This window comes from Prunus mume, linkage group LG5, assembly GCF_029339155.1.
Source record: "Prunus mume cultivar Tortuosa linkage group LG5, ASM2933915v1, whole genome shotgun sequence".
Lineage (NCBI taxonomy): Eukaryota > Viridiplantae > Streptophyta > Magnoliopsida > Rosales > Rosaceae > Prunus > Prunus mume.
Genome location: NC_142702.1, coordinates 707,979 through 722,538, shown reverse-complemented (window position 1 = coordinate 722,538; position 14,560 = coordinate 707,979). Strand labels below are relative to the sequence as shown.

Below are 14,560 nucleotides of genomic sequence, written 5' to 3'. Positions count from 1 at the left end.
TTGAAATTTATCTGGAATTTGAATTTTGAAATGTATCTGAAATTTGAAATTTGAAATTTATTTGGAATTTGAATTTTGAAATGTATCTGAAATTTGAAATTTGAAATTTATCTGAAATTTGAATTTTGAAATGTATCTGAAATTTGAAATTTATCTGAAATTTATCTGAAATTTGAAACCGAAAATCTGATCCGATATGAATAGTATTGACACATAGGAACCCAAAAATCTTATTTGAAAATATTATCCAAATTAATTGTTTAAGTAAACAAAGTTGTGAAAAAAACAAAAAAATGAATAGTATTTGCCATGGCAAGCCTTGCATTGCTGGAAACACAATTTTTTCCCTAGGCGATACTATTCACGTGAATAGTACCCGCCTTAGGGCTCCTTGCCATTGCAAGGGGCTAACTGTGGAAGTGCTCTTAAAGTTGTGTCGTTATTCAGAATTGGAATATAATCTGTCCCACAAAAAGAAAAAGAAAAAAGTTGATAGCATCCTGTACCACTTTGGCCACTTTTAAAGATGTTCACCGACAATTTCTCAAAAGCTATTAAGCTGTACGTCCACAATATTATTGCATCCATCCCCATGTGAGGCTACAGAAAATTTTTGAAAACGAAACTGGATATTTTATCTCTAACATACTTCGTTTACCCTGTGTTTCCAAGTTGTGCTAGCTATTTGCAAACCTTGGAATATTACTTCATCCAAATCCCTTGCAGAGAAGAGAAAGATATGGCTTTGATCGGAGAGGCCCTCATCTCTGCTACCATCCAGACGTTGTGTGACAAAATTGCTTCGCCTGAGTTCACCGACTTATTTCGGCAGAAAAAGTGGATGAACAACTCCTCAACAAGCTGAAGACGACGCTGTTGACTTTGTCCGTAGTGCTTAATGATGCAGAGGAGAAGCAAATTGAGGAACCTTTAGTGAGAGACTGGCTTGACAATCTCAGACATAATGTCTTGGCTGCGGAGGACTTACTGGATGAGATCGACACTGAAGCTTTGCGATGCAAGCTGGAAGAAGGTGAAGGTCAAACCCACAATTTAACCAAGAAGGTACGTGATTTTTATCAACGCATGAATGTTGAGATGAAAGAACGTGATTTTTATCAACGCATGAATGTTGAGATGAAAGATTTATTAGAAAGATTAGAACAATTTGTACAAGAGAAAAGTGCTCTTGGTTTGACAGAAGGTGCTGGGAGGAAGGTTTCACAAAGAACAACAACTTCCTTGGTTCATGAACCTTGTGTCTATGGTAGAGATGAAGTCAAAGAAAATCTATTGCAAATTTTGTTATCTGATGATGCAAGCAAGGATGATGTGTCTGTCCTCACCATTGTTGGAATGGGCGGGGTTGGCAAGACAACCCTTGCTCGACTGCTTTACAACGACGATCAGGTGAAAGAACATTTTCCACTTCACGCTTGGGTTTGTGTTTCGGAAGACTATGATTCTAATAGGATAACTAAAACTCTTCTAGAGTCAGTCACTTCAAAGTCTTCTGATAAGACAGATCTAAATTTGCTTCAAGTTGAACTAAGAGAACAACTCCAGGGAAAGAAATTCTTATTTGTGTTGGATGACCTATGGAATGAGAAATATGGCGATTGGAAACGCCTCCAAACTCCTTTTACTTATGGGGCAAGGGGAAGTAAAGTCATTGTAACAACACGGAGCCAACATGTAGTAGCTGTCCTGCAAAGTGTTCATGTTCATAACTTGGAACCCTTGTCGCACAAAGATTGCTGGTTCTTACTTGCAAAACATGCATTTGGAAATGAAAATTGCAGTGCTCCAAACTTGGAAGAAATTGGCAAGCAAATTGCACGCAAGTGCAATGGGTTGCCTTTAGCTGCAGAAACACTTGGGGCTTTGTTACGTTGCAATATAGATTCAGAGGAATGGAATACAATACTAAATAGCAGTATTTGGGAGCTACCCTTTGATAAATGTGACATTCTTCCGGCTCTTGGGTTGAGTTACCATTATCTCTCCTCCCAGTTAAAACGATGCTTTGTTTATTGTTCAATTTTTCCAAAGGATTATGAGTTTAAAAAGAAAGATATAGTTCAATTCTGGATAGCAGAAGGTTTAATTCCAAAAGCCGAGAACGGAAAGAGCATAGAAGCGGAAGCTAGAAAATACTTTGATGAGCTATTGGCACGATCACTATTTCAAAAGTCAAGCAAATTCGGTTTCACAATGCATGACCTTATTAATGACTTGGCCATGTTCATGTGTAAGGCATTTTGCCGTAGGCTGGAAGGGGGGGAATTACATGACATAGAAAAAGTTCGGCATTTTTCATATGCTACGGAAAGATTTGATGCAGCTCCAAAATTTAAGCCATTAAATAGGGCTAAGTTTATGCGGACCTTTCTACCCATATCTTTAAATGGTTTCCCTTCTTATGTAACTAAAAAGGTTCTACAAGAACTGTTGCCGTCACTAAGATGTTTACGAGTGTTATCATTGTCAGGTTATCAAAATGTCACTGTGTTACCTGATTCTATTGCAAACCTCATTCACTTGCGCTACTTGGATCTTTCCTATACCCCAATTGAAATGTTACCTGGGGTACTTTGCAATCTCTACAACTTGCAGACATTACTATTGTCAAATTGTTCCTCACTCCTTGAATTGCCTGCAGACATTAGAAAATTGATTAATTTACAGAAATTGACATTGGGCGGTTGTAGTTCTCTTAATAAATTGCCTGCAGGCATGAAGGAGTTGACTAATTTGCATCATCTTGATGTCAGTGGAACTAAAATTGAAGAGATGCCAGTGCAAATGGGTAGACTGAAAAGTTTGAGAACATTGACTGCATTTGTTGTGGGCAAATCTACTGGGTCAGGCATAAGAGAACTGAAGGAGTTCCCGCAACTTCGAGGAAAACTATCAATTTTGAAGCTACAAAATGTAGTTGATGCGAGGGATGCACTGCACGCCAATATGAAGCACAAGAAAGATCTCAAGGAGTTAGAGTTTTCATGGGGTGCGGAGGATGCTGATGATTCCCAAAAGGAGAAAGATGTACTCGACAAGCTCCAGCCTTGCGTGAATTTGGAGAAATTAACCATCAGATTCTATGGTGGAACCAATTTTCCGAATTGGTTAGGAGACTCGTCTTTTTCTAACATACAAGTCATGCATCTCAGTGACTGTAGTTATTGTTGGTCGCTCCCACCAGTTGGACGGCTACCGGCACTCAAAGAGCTCTGTATAGAAAGAATGAAGTTTGTGAAGACGATTGGCGTTGAATTCTATGGCAGAAATGGAGCTTATGTGACTCAGCCATTTCGATCTTTGGAGAAGCTAGAGTTTGGGGAGATGCCAGAGTGGGAGGAATGGGTACCAAGTGGAAGTGCAAGTGGAGGTGAATATGGTCCAGACTTTCCTCATCTCCAGGAGCTGATTCTATACGAGTGTCCGAAGCTGAGAGGAAGTTTGCCTTGTGAGTTGCCTTGCTTGAAGAAGCTTACGGTGTATGGGTGTGAGGTTTTACATGATGGAAGGGCCACTACCGCAACTACCAATAGTCTTAACTATAAATCTCTGGAAGAATTTAAAATAAGTGGTGGATGCCAAGCTCTGTTATCATTATTAGAGACAAAGCTCCTGTCCCGACTTGAGAATGAAAATGTTGTTGACGTACAGTGCTTGCCCAACTGCAATCGTCTTCAACGTTTGACTCTTTCGAATTGTCCAACGCTGTCATCGTTTCCCAAAGATGGCCTACCCAGTACCTTGACATCACTTACTATAGAGAATTGTAGGAGATTAGAATTCCTACCTCATGAGATGTTGGCCAAATTAACATCGCTTGACTCTTTGAGTATATTTCAAAGCTGTGATTCAATGAGGTCCTTCCCGTTGGGCATTTCTCCCAAATTGACGACGCTTAAAATTTGGGATTGTGAGAATCTGGAATCCCTTTCCATTGATGAGAATCTCAGCCATCTCAGTTACTTTTTTGTCCAGGGATGCGCGAATTTGAAATTCCTCGAACGCCTTCACACCCTCACAGCCCTTCGATCTTTGTCGATATCGAATCTTCCGAATCTGGAGTCATTTGCAGAAGATGGGGGTTTGCCTCCCAACCTCCGATATTTTTACATTCGGCATTGTAAGAGACTGAGGGCTTCATCAGTGGGAGAGTACTGGGGTTTGCAAGCACTTGTCTCCCTTGAACAATTTCATATCAGTGGAAATGACCGTGTCATGGAGACGTTGCTCAAGGAACAGCTGCTCCCTACCACTCTTCACACTCTCAACATCTCTGATCTATCAACTCTGAAATCTTTGGACGGAAAGGGTCTTGGACACCTCACTTCTCTTCAAACGCTACAAATTGGCAGCTGTCCAAGTCTGGAATTCCTGCCAGGAGAGGAACTTCAACACCTCACTTCTCTTCAAACTCTATACATTATTGGCTGTCCCAGTCTCCAATGCCTGCCAGAAGAGGGTTTGCCGCCATCTCTTTCTCATCTGCGTATCCTCTGGTGTCCTGCCCTGGAGGGAAGTTATAATAATAAGACGGGACAAGATTGGGCCAAGATATCTCACATTCCTTGCATCGAGATAGGCAACGAAGTGATCATATAATATGAGCTATTCCATATTTCACTCTCAACCCTCAACTCTCAAATCAAAGTCAGGTGAGGTATGTGCCTTCTCTTACTTTAAAAAACTGCTTCTCTTCTTCTAATTGAATACAAAAACCAAAACACATGTTCTCTTTCTCTTCCAAAAACCCAAATACATGTTGGACATTGCCCAAATTTGATCTCCAAATTCCTAATTATTTCACGCTTTTTGTTATTTTGTTGCTGGTCACAAATTATATCCTACTTGGAGTATCAAATGCTGAATAATTAGCAGTCTTTTTGCAGGAGGACATACCTTCTCTTGGCCCTTGGGGAGCTTTTCAAAATTTGCAAGGTTTCTTTATGTGGCATTTCCAGAGGGAGCGTCACAGGGCGGAGAAACAGAAAAGGTTTACCTGGAATATCTCAATTGATACGTTCCTGCATATAGGCATCAAATGTACACCATTTTTAGGTACTTTTATATGGAAAAAAATGTATTTGAGTCTCATTTGCGCTAGTTTAAATCGAATTTAATGCCTATGGATAGTCTGTTAATAGGTTCATGCCATGAATTAATCTTTGGATTTTCCCAGGTACTGCGGGTTTGTTATTAATGTTGTGGCCTGATATTTGTCGTATCAATAGGTTGTCTTACGTTGAGGAGAGAGATCGATCAGCAATTACAAAATTGTTAGTGAATTTAGCTTGTTTATCATCTCTCTCCTTTTGTTTGTTAAGTTTTGTTGTTCTAGGTTAAACCCTTGTCCCCGCATTTCACAGCAACTCTGTGTTATTCCACTCTGTTTAGATTTCATTTATGTTGTGATTCGACTGCTGCTGTATTTTAGATTTCGTTCATGTAATGTTAGGATGTTTAATCTCTGATATGTGGTGGTAGTTGAGTAGTATAGCTAATCCAATAGATAACTTGTCCCCTGTTTTGTATTGTTTTTATATCTCTGGTAATGAAAGCACGTTTCTTATAAAAAAAAAGAAAGAAAAAGATTTCATCGATATTCATTGCTTATTTTGAACTGCAGAAGCCTACTTTTGTCAGAGTCAGTAGATGCCAGAATGAAGTCATTGCCCAGACACATTGGCACCCTCACAGCCTTTGACATTTGGGGATATATGATCTTCAAAATCTTGTGTCATTTGCCTCCCAACCTGCAATATTTTCATATTTTGAATTGTGACAGACTGAGCCCTTCGGTGGGAGATTACTGGGGTTTGCAAGGACTTGGTGGCAATATCTTGTAGACGTTTGCTCAATACCACTCTTCACACTCTATATATTATGGCCTGTCAGTCTATAATTCCTGCCAGGAGAGGAACTTGAACGCCTCTCTTCGCTGCAAAGGCTACATATTTGTGGGTGTGACAATATCCAATTCCTGCCAGAAGAGCGTTTGCTGCCATCTCTTTCTTATCTGTGCATCGACCATTGTTTTTCCATGTAGAAAAGGTATCTCATATTCCTTGCATCAAGATAGGTGAAGAAGTGATCATAAGATATGAGCTCTCTCTCCCTCTCACTCACATACAAAGTACTTAACACAAACACTCAATCTGATTTCTACTATTATTTTGCTCAGTAAATTTTGTTTAAATTTGCTTTATTTCTCATTGCGCTTGTTCTGCTGATCACAACTTATATCCTATTTAAATCTCAAATGCTGAATAATTATCAGTCTTTTCACAGGACAACATATCTTCTCTTGGAGATATATTCATTTGCAAGGTTTCTTTATGTGTCATTTCCAGAGGAGGGTTTACTATTAAATAGAAAGGTTCACCTGGAATATCGCAACTGACACATTCCCAAATATAGGCATTGAATGCACAACATTTTGAGGTACTATTTTTGTAATAAAAATGTACTTGAGTCTCATTTGAGCTAGTTTAAATTGTATTCAATGTCTATGGATAACCTGTGAGCTTAAGTTGTAAGATAAAACTCACAGTATATTATTAGGGTTTAGGGTTCAACAGGTGAGCTGAAGTTGTACTTTCCTAGGTACTGCATGTATATTATCTTAGTATCAACAGGTGGTCTTATGTGGACGAGAGAGAACATTGAGGAATTACAAAATCTTCTTAGTGAATTAAGCTTGTTTCAGCTCTGTTTGTCATCCCTCTCATTTTCTTTGTTAAGCCTTGGTTTTTTATTAGACATAAGAAAAAATGCTTTTATAAGACAGGAGATGAAAGCTTTTATATGTTGATGTCGTAGTCAGTCTTCAACCACACTCTGTTTTTAGAATTCATTTATGTTACTAGTGGAGTGCTGCTGTATTTTATATTTCATTCCTGTAATGTTTGGATGTTTAGCTTGAGTAGTCTAGCTTATCCAGTAGATAACTTGTCCCCTGTTTTGTAATGTTTTTGTTTCCTCTAATGAAAGCAGGTTTTACTTATCTTGAACTGCAGAAGCCTACTTTTTGACATAGGTGGCATGGCACAAACTCGCGCATCCGCATTTCCTTCCCCATTGGCATGTTGGGGTGGGGGGGGAGACAACAATACAGAATTTAAAATTTCTGATAATCAATAGTAGTTTGCATATATCAGGCTGGGACCTGTATGACTGTATTATGTAATTAATTATTTCTTTTATTGTTTTTGTACTGTTAAAAGGAGTTAGCCACACAAAATAAAAAAGGAGGCCTCTTATTTCATACAATTTTTCAAAAGTGATCATTCATCTGTTTCTTTTTCAACAATGGAGGAATGTATACTAATCGTCTGGTCCATCTGCTGCTTCACTCCCTAGTAGCTTCATCTCCTGTCTTTTGCTTTATTCTGTTGATGAATGTTTTTTCTGGGTTATTTATTTTCATTTCCTGTCCATTGCTTCATTTCTGTTTGGATTCTTAATTAAATCTGTCCTGGACTTGAACAAGGGTTAGGTTAGCTGTATAATTTGCGGTGCATTATTCTAAGGTTCATTTAGAATGTATTATCACCACAATTATAAAGTATACTCCTGTTACAATTAATTTGTTGATTCTAATTTGGACTTGTAGGAACAGACCAAACATGTTCATACGTGGCATTGCTCAAGTCATCATCATTTGGGACAGAGAATCAGCCTTCAAATTTCTGCCGAGTCAATGATCCTTTATTCTAGATATCTCAAGTGTAATGGAAATTGATGAGTTACAAAGGATTTGTCAACATTTTCTACTGGAGGCTAGAAATGCTTCTCATAAGTGGCTGTGTTGCAATTATTTTGTAGGATCAAAGACTCTGCAAAGAGGTAAGAAAGTCATCATCAAGTAACTTTGCTCTTCAAACTTTTCATTTTTATTTTTAAGTATCAGTAATAACTGGGAAAGCTTGCATCTCCTTAAATTGCTCATTCTTGCATCTTTTATAGTTTGTTGATCTTGGGCAAGTGGAGAGAGAGGCGTCAAGTGATACACAAAAACCATTTTCTGTGGGCTGATTTGATAAAGAGAAATGGTATGCTTTCTTGTCTTAAGCGGTGTGTTCTGCAATTATTTGAAACAAAGGGTGCCGTGCTTCGAGTTCGAGAAAATCAGGTATTTTAGTATTTTATTCTTGAGAAATTTGTTTTATGTAGAAACCTGAACATGTAAATGAGAGAGAAATTTTTTTTTATAAAATATATTATATATTGTATGTGCCGTTAATGAGTTAATATGGTGCTTGGTACTAGTTGGAAATTTGTGTAGTCATCTAACTATGATCAAATAAAGATGAAAGATAAAATAAAATTGAGAGCATCTTCCTCTCCCCTGCTTTGCTCATCCCTTGTTCTTCCACTTCAGCCCCACTATTACACCATTTTTTCCGCCACAATTATAATAGCTCCATGAGCATTAAGTCCTTTTCAAATTCTGCTAACATTCAAAATTGGAATTTGCTGGTGATATATGATAGTATCTTTGTCCGACCAAAAAGAAAAAGAAAAAAAAGTTTATAGCATATTGTACCATTTTGACCAGTGTAAGCAATATTATTGCATCCAACTTTGCATATTAACATCAGTGGCCACAGTTACACGATTTGAGTGCACAGAAAGGTTTCAAAAGTTGTCCCACAAAGAACAGTCGTTCAAAGTGAAAGAGAGTTTTCAAAGCTTAATTACAAGTTCATGTTATTTACAATATCAGACAGCTTTCATACTTGCTTACAAACCTGTATTTCCAAGTTCTGCAAACCTTGGAATATCACTTCATCCAAATCCCCTTCCAAAGCAGGAAAAAATGGCAGCATCTTTGATCAGAGAGGCTCTCATCTCTGCTTCTATCGAGGTGTTGTGTTACTTCAGCCGAGTTCATCGACTTATTTCGGCAGAAGAAACTCGATGAACCACTCCTCATGAACCTAAGACAACACTGTTGATTTTGTTCGCAGTGCTCAATGATGCAGAGGAGAAGCAAATTGTGAACCCTGCTGTGAGAGAGTGGATTAACAGCTCCAGCATGCTGTCTTTGATGCAGAGGACTTACTTGATGAGATTGACACTAAAGCTTTGCGATGCAAGCTGGAAGGTGAGGATCAAACCCACAATAATTAACCATCAAGGATCTTTTTGATTGTTTGAAAGGAGAGGGTCTTTGATGATTTGAAAGGAGAGGGTTGCCTCATTTCTGTTGGATGCTTAATTAAATCTTATCTGGACTTGAACAAGGATTAGGTTAGCTGTATAATTCGTGGTAAACACCTTTTTCTAAGGTTCATTTAGACTCCTATTACGATTAATTTGTTGTTTCTAATTTGGACTTGTAGGAACAGACCAAATATGTGCACACGTGGCGTCGCTCAAGTCATCATCATTTCAGACAGAAAATCAGCCTTCAAGTGTCTGCTGAGTCAATGAACCTTTCTAGATATATCAAGTGCAATGGAAATTCATGAGTTACAAAAAACTGGCAACATGTTCGGGGCTGGCAATTCAATCCCTGATGAACTTGAGAAGCAAAGCTCCCGTAAGGAAATTGGTCGAGGTCACGACAGGGATAATTGATGGTGAAATGGATGCTATTTCTTCTTGCAGCCTGTTCTCAAAGTTCTTGTTGGCAAAAGCAAGAGATGGAGTATTTTGATTGGGAGGAGAGATAATGACATGTCTTGACAATTCTAGAACAGCCCATCTGAGTTCTTTTGTCAGGCTGCATCATTTAATCCCAGCAAAAATCCAGTATTTGCTAAACAATCACTTATGGAAATGGAATTTGTGATCCTTTCAAATTGTACACATTTTTTCTTTTTGAGGAATTTAACTTTGTCATCAAACAGTTTTCTAATGCATTTGTTGTAACAAGTTGCAATGAGGAATTTGGATTGAGTTTCTTGTGTTAATAACATGACACTTTCATGGAATGGTTTATCTTGTTTTTCTGGACAAAAATATTTAGATTAATTTCTTGGAATAATTTTTTAATTGCAGTACCGAAAAAAGGACAATTGTATTTTTCAAAACCAATTAAGTCCAGTTTCCTCTTCTTGGTCGTCACACTTGGAAATTGCTAACCATATATAGCTTGGGGTAACACTGCACAAAACTGCACACCATCACAAATCCTAATTTCCCGTCACTTTGCTTGGGGTAATTCCATGCAAACAATCAGAAGCATCTCAAGGCCATAAGACAGAGAGTTGCTGACCTGAATAAATGTTACATAGTAAACGCTTTCATATAATGTAAAGCATGCACATGATTAACTTAGGCTGAACCTTCCTTCTAATCAATGGCAAATTTCTTAAGGAAGAACAAATGAATGACCACAAATCTAAATCGACGGAGGCCACAGACATGTACCATTCTATTTTTGCAGAGACGACTGGACCTTCCCCAACCATTTGATAAGTTCTATCTCTCCTTGTTTGTCATATATTGATGCAAGAAAACAGAAATGTCATCATTCACAAACCTTGCTTCCAAATAGTCAATAAACCTCTTTTGAATCGTTCTCTTCAAACTCCTGTCAAAAACACAGAAGCCGCAAACAAGTCACACCACCAAACCCAACACTGCAAACTCATACAGCTAACAAACATTCATTCTTTGTGCTTCATACACTTCCTGGAAAAACTTAAACAGTGGCTTTACAACCTAAAACAAAATAGAATGCGGAAGACATACCAGATATCAGGTCCCATATATGGGTTAGCCTGCATTCTATCACAAACAAAGAACATAAACTTTCTGAACCTCTAGACAGTCTGAGCAGGCCGAGCACAGAAACTCCAGATCATTGGAGCTATCCCCCCCTGAAAATATCAACAAGCATACTGAGGTGAAGACACACGTACCCATCAAACATAGTAACTTCGATTTTAATATCTTTCGTGTCTCCAAATTTCTCTCTCACTGTCATCCACAGCTCAACTGGCCGATCTTGCACCGTAAATGAATTGAATTTCCAGGGAGGCTGTTATCAATTGTTATTATTTCCAGCACAAAATAGGAACACGAATTACAATCAACACTTCAAAATGTCAAATATGAATACACTTAAATCAAAATTGAGAAATCACAAAGACCCACTCAATCAATTTTCTTAGAATCCAAACAAGAACAAAAAATAAAAATTAGGAGGATGATGACTGACCTGTTGAGGAGGCGCATACTCGGACTGGTACTCTTCCTCGTTTCTGAGGATTCTGAGAATGTTAGCTTCCAAGGGGCGACTTGAGAAGTGTCTCAGACGCGTAAGGTCTGTTTGGGAAGAAAAAGGCTGAGATTGCTTTCCGCAGTTGCAGCGATGGATTTCGGTGGCGTTGAATGCCATTGGTTCCCTATAACAAATGGGTAAGTTTCTGATTTTGTGCTGATTTTGGTTCCCTATCACTAAAAGATCAACATTTTGGAGGCATCAGCATCAAAGTCAAGCTCCCACCATCTGCCACTGTCATCCTTCCCTAAATTGTCATTCACTCCACCACCAACATTACCTTCAATTTCCTCTTCTTTGCTTTCACCGTCAATCTCATCATCCCAGCTATGCACACTTTGCTCCTCATCTGGCTTGTATGTCCACTCCAATCTCTTCAACACATCACGGTCTTTCCATTTCCCCACAACCGATACCGCCTCCTTCTTCGCCTTCCCAATCAGAATTTCGTTCCAAGAAAACCCCAAATCCGCAACCCTCTTCAGAGCCCCGTCGCCAAAATCCCCCACAACCACCGTCTTGAGACATCTCAGCTTGGCCTCCATCACAACATCCACGAAATCTGAATCATCCGACACAAGCATCAAACACTCAGCTCTCCTGTGATCCCTCATATCCACAATGTGATTCCTCAGTGTAGCATCCGCCCTCTGAGGCTTATCCACCAAGCTCCGAACCCAAAACCCCGCCCTCTGGGTGACAAGACATCCCTTGCAGCATTCTTATACTTCTCCATCTTCATTGAATACTTACCAACCAGCTTCACCCTCCCGCTCCCTCTAGCAGACTCAATCTGGTTCAACCTCTTCGCATGCTGTCTCTCATGAATCTTAATGTGGTTCAACAGCTTCTCATTAGTATAAAATCTCCTCCCGCAAACCCTACAAACGTCAATTCACCATCCCTAATCACAACCCTGTTCCTCACTTTCCTTTCTCTAACAACCTGTGGAACATATTTAAGTGCATGGCGGTTTGCATATGCTATCATATGCGCCCCAAAAACGAAGCTGCTGTCTTGAGCTTAACGGCGGCTTCGTAAGGCGAGACTGATTTGGGTGGTCTGGTACCCAAATCCCAGAAAACCGCAACATTGTTTTCTGCAATTTTCTGGGGTGCCAAACACGATGCTGGGCTCGAAGAACTAAAACCCGGTTCTGATTGGAAATGGCAATATCTAATCAACAGGGTAAATGGGTGTAGTGTTTCTAAACTTTTGGATTGAACTATACAGAAAATGTGGCCAAATTTGAGATGTTTAAGCATACAATGAACTGCAAAAAGAAACAAGAAACCAATAAACGATAAAAGAGGAAACAGAGGAAACAGAGGGCCTTCTGAACTTGAAGCTTACGAGTAAGCATTGAGTCGCCGAGTTCGGCTCGTATGAATGTCATTTGGTCTTTCCTTTCCCTCTATAAACTCAAAATGGAAAAAATTTCTCACTAAACTATAAATAAAATAAAATTTTTTAAAAAAATTATCTTCCCTGTCCTCTCTCTAGAATGCTAGTTATGATCAAAATGGAGAAAGGTTCAGGCTCTGGATCAGGCAAAAATCAAAGCTTTTTACTCTGAAGGCACTCGCGAAGGCCAGATACGCCGTGAGAGAAGGAGACTGGGATGAGAGAGAGAGAGACGATGAGGAGGTTGACACGAGATGAGGTGAGAGAGAGAGAGAGAAAAGGAACGTTCCGGATATAGACTTGCGACGATGTTCAGGATGAGAGACAGAAAAGAAGGCTGAGAAGCTGGCCAGCGACGATGGCTGAGAGGAGAGGAGGAGATGGAGTCGACGACAGAGAAAATGAGAGAGGAGATGGAGTCGGCGGAAAAAATTGAGAGAAAGGGGAACCCCTCCCTAATCGAATGGTATTGATAAGGGTGCACTCTTCTGATGCCGGTTCTATGGTAAGCTTATAGAGCCGGCGCAAGATGCCGTGTGGGATGGTGTCGGTTGTTGCCCAGGAAGAAGAAAGATTGGGAAAGTGCCGGTTTATCTGAATGTGTACGATCTTAGTCCGATCAATGGCTACGCGTATTGGCTCGGCCTTGGGGTCTACCATTCCAGTGTACAAGCTTCCTGGGTCTTGGGGCAATTCCTTCAAATTGTACACATGTTTTCTTTGAGAAGCAAAGCTCTAGTAAGGAAATTGGTCGAGGTCGTGACAGGGATGATTAATGGTGTGAAATGGATACTGTTTCTTATGGCAAGGCCAACTCTGTAAATGAAATTTGCTATCCCTTCAAATTGTACACATGTTTTCTTTTTTAGGAATCAAACAGTATTCTGAGGACATTAGTTTCTAGTATAAATTGTTTGGTTGGTCATTAAAAATATTAATTTCTTGTGTTAATAAAATTACACTTTATATGGAATGGTGGGGTTGGGGAAAAGAAAGAAATCTGCAAATAATATTGAAGTTTTGAAGAAGCTCATCTATATACTGATTATATATAAAAAAAAGTTAAACATTCAAAATCCCACAAATTGTCATAGTTAATGAAAATGTTAAAGGAGAATGCAATTCATTAATTAAGATAAAATAATACATTCACAATCTGTTTAAATTGAAATAAATAAATAAATAACACAAGAAAAGTTGCTCATAAAACTAAGAGATAACCACTTTCAAAAATTTACACTATTTTGGATATATTTTATTTAAAAAGTTATAAACTCAGTTTTTAAAAATTAAAAAAACAAAATAATAAGAACAAAAAATATTTAATTGGCACACGTTAATGCGTGTGGCAATGAGCTAGTTATATTTATAAGATGAAACAACGAAGTACATAACATGTTGATGTCAAAATTTGATCAACGAGACTAAAACCATAAAGCCACAAAAACACACACACAAAAAAAACACTCACAATATAACATTGTTCACTCAAATTCGTTGTTTCGTTTAGGATCACTAGTGTAGGTTTCACCATACAGTTTATTTTGTTAAAGAATATTATAGGTTTTGATATTCTTACAATAAAAAAGAATATTATAGGTTCTGATATTATAGGTTTCCTCTCTTTTTTTTCTTTTTTTTTTGTTTCTCTCTTTTCCTTTTCATTTTATGCTTTGCTGTGCTCAGAGGCGGATCTGTGTAAAGGGCAGGGTGGGTGCCCGCCCATCCAAAGTTTTTATTATTATTTAAAAACCTATATATGTTATATGGGCAGCCCAACTTTAAAAATTTTAAAAGCTAACCCAATGTACACACACGCCCATCCAACTTCAAAGTGGTCCCAGCCTTTGTCTCTTTCTTTTGGCGCAGCTTTTCTCTCTTCCATTCTACAGACCCCAACGACAA

General features: G+C 38.7%; 3 pseudogenes across 22 annotated transcripts; 1 reads left to right on the top strand and 2 right to left on the bottom strand.

Moving 5' to 3' along the window:
• The first annotated feature begins 606 nt into the window (after positions 1-606).
• LOC103330907 (putative disease resistance RPP13-like protein 1 pseudogene) lies at positions 607-9,956 on the top strand (annotated as a pseudogene). 20 transcript variants are annotated; one of them, XR_016126871.1, is made up of 8 exons: positions 607-4,673; positions 4,897-5,011; positions 5,645-6,069; positions 6,296-7,863; positions 7,984-8,149; positions 8,831-8,884; positions 8,988-9,124; positions 9,363-9,956. The product of XR_016126871.1 is annotated as a putative disease resistance RPP13-like protein 1 pseudogene, transcript variant X19 (transcript). The 20 variants fall into 20 exon arrangements; XR_016126866.1 differs by having other exon boundaries at positions 607-4,678; positions 4,908-5,076; positions 6,296-6,459; positions 7,631-7,863; positions 8,831-9,124; XR_016126870.1 differs by having other exon boundaries at positions 607-4,678.
• A 197-nt stretch (positions 9,957-10,153) lies between these two features.
• LOC107880114 (uncharacterized) lies at positions 10,154-11,375 on the bottom strand (annotated as a pseudogene). Its single transcript, XR_016126695.1, has 3 exons — positions 11,189-11,375; positions 10,720-11,008; positions 10,154-10,558 (listed from the first exon to the last, which is right to left on the bottom strand). The product of XR_016126695.1 is annotated as an uncharacterized LOC107880114 (transcript).
• LOC103330908 (uncharacterized) lies at positions 10,154-13,460 on the bottom strand (annotated as a pseudogene). The gene is made up of 4 exons (XR_016126873.1): positions 12,605-13,460; positions 11,189-12,524; positions 10,720-11,008; positions 10,154-10,558 (listed from the first exon to the last, which is right to left on the bottom strand). The product of XR_016126873.1 is annotated as an uncharacterized LOC103330908 (transcript).
• Positions 13,461-14,560: the final 1,100 nt, after the last annotated feature.